The sequence below is a fragment of the Muscardinus avellanarius genome (assembly GCF_963383645.1).
Source record: "Muscardinus avellanarius genome assembly, chromosome: 3".
NCBI classification, from domain to species: Eukaryota; Metazoa; Chordata; class Mammalia; order Rodentia; family Gliridae; genus Muscardinus; species Muscardinus avellanarius.
The window spans coordinates 103,563,013-103,565,097 of record NC_137788.1 but is presented as its reverse complement, the minus strand read 5'-3'; the positions used below and the strand labels follow the sequence as shown (position 1 = coordinate 103,565,097).

General features: G+C 45.3%; 1 pseudogene across 1 annotated transcript; it reads right to left on the bottom strand.

Moving 5' to 3' along the window:
- Window positions 1-648: 648 nt before the first annotated feature.
- On the bottom strand, window positions 649-1,663 carry LOC308261287 (small ribosomal subunit protein eS1-like; annotated as a pseudogene). The gene is made up of 2 exons: window positions 1,583-1,663; window positions 649-1,365 (listed from the first exon to the last, which is right to left on the bottom strand). The product of its transcript is annotated as a small ribosomal subunit protein eS1-like (transcript).
- Window positions 1,664-2,085: the final 422 nt, after the last annotated feature.

Here is a 2,085-nt window from a genome sequence, read left to right as displayed (position 1 = left end):
TGGAGATGGAACCCAGGGGCATTTGACCTCCGAGCTACACCCCCTGCCCTATTTTTTATTTTTTATTTTGAAACCGGGTCTCACTGAGTTGCGGAGGGCCTCACTAAGTAGCTGAGGCTGTCTGCGAACCGCGATCCTCTGGTCTCAGCCTCCTGAATACTGGGATTACAAGCATGCACCACGATGCCCGGCCCTATTTTATTTTTATTTATTTAAATTTTTTTGGTGGCTCTAGGGATTGAATTAATGGGAATTCTACCTCCGAGCTACACCCCAACCTGACTTCATTTTTATTTAGAAACAAGGTCTCACTAGATTACTGAAAGTCTCACTATTTGCTGAGGTTATCCTGGAACCTCGAATCCTCCTGTCTCAGCCTCCTAAGTACTGGGGTTACAGGCATGCGCCACCACACACACACAGCTTTTATTTTTATTTTTGAAACAGAGTCTCACTAAGTTGATGAGGGTCAACTCATCCACTCAGCGCTTGCTGAGGCGATCCTCGAACCTACGCTCCTCCTGTCTCAGACTCCCAAGTGCTGAGATTATAGGCACGCACCACCATGCCAGCTCTCAAAGTTTTATTTTTTTTTTTGTTACTTTTTAAATAGGACTTTTTATTTGTCACTATTAAAAATCCGGACTTTTAAACAGATTCTTGGCCCGGTGGTCCATATCCTTCAGCTCACTTGACTTTAGCGCCCGTCTCATCCCCAGTCGCTCTTCCAGAACCTTCACCAGGAAGCTCCGTGAGTTTTCCCCATTCAAACTTGGGCTTCTTCAGCATTTTTACTTTTCTAACGAAGACATCGCGAAGAGGATAAATAGCCTGGCAAGCTTTTCTATGTCTTCCTCAATGCTATCTGGAATCAACTTATTGACTACTTCTTTTAAGTCATTTGTCTTCACCCTTGGGTCATGATTTCCATCTTCTTCCGGATTTGGCGGACCTGTTGGTGCTGAGCTAAGAGGTCTTCCGTATTTGACTGTTGTGCTTTTTAGTAAAACCCACACAGAAGAGACGCGGCAAATAACCACCGGTAGTCTTGACATCAACATGAGCTTCAATCCTGGCCTGCCAGTTTTTGACCATGGAACACATCTGTCCCACGTAAGCTTCACGCCATGCAACTGAGGCAGGCAGTTTTCATCCTGAACGTCCTCAGTGATTCGCTTGAATTTCCTAAGTGCGACTTCATTATCCCGCAGCTCTGCAAGGCTCACTTCAAACAACGACCCCTGAGGCCAGCGGATGCGATTTTAGTTCCTTGAGTCCTGCTGACTAGGGTTTTCCAATATTTCTTTCATTGAACATGGCCGGGGCTTTCATATCATACCAGTCTTTCTTAGAAAATGGACCAACCACAGCCGGGCATGGTGGCGCACGCTTGTAATCCCTGCGCTTGGGAGGCAGAGACAGGAGGATCATGCAGGTTCGAAGCCAGCCACGCTGGCTTGAGACCCTGTTTCCAAATTTTAAAAAAAATGTAAAAATAGGTCTGGGAGTGTATCCCGGAGGTAGAAGGGCTTCCAGGAACCCCAGTACCACCAAAAAAGAAAAGAAAAGAAAATGGATCAACCACTTTCTTCTTGGCTCCCTTCTTGCCGCCTATAGTAAGGCGCTTGTGCTTGCCGACCGCCATGGTGCCACTCTGAGAGCCAAAGGGTCAAAGTTTTCATTTCTGAACTTTGTTTTTGAAATTTTTTGTGTGTATGGGGACAAAGTATTGAATCCAGGGACATCTTACCTCTGAGCTACACCCACAGCTCTTTTTATTTTGTGTTATTTGTCTTTATTTTATTCTATTTATTTGAGGAGTGCTAGGGATTGACCCCATGAGGTTCTGCCTCTGAGCTTACATCTCAGCCCTTTTTATTTTGAAATAGGGTCTCGCTGTGTTGCTGAGGCTGGCCTCAAACCTGTGATCCTCCTGCCTCAGCCTCCCAAGTACTGGAATTACAGGAATGTACTACCATAACTGGAAAATAAACTATTTTATTTTAGTGTAACGGGGATCCAACTCAGGAGCACACCACCACTGAGTTATATCCCCAGCCTTCCCCCCTTTTATTTTTCTTTTTT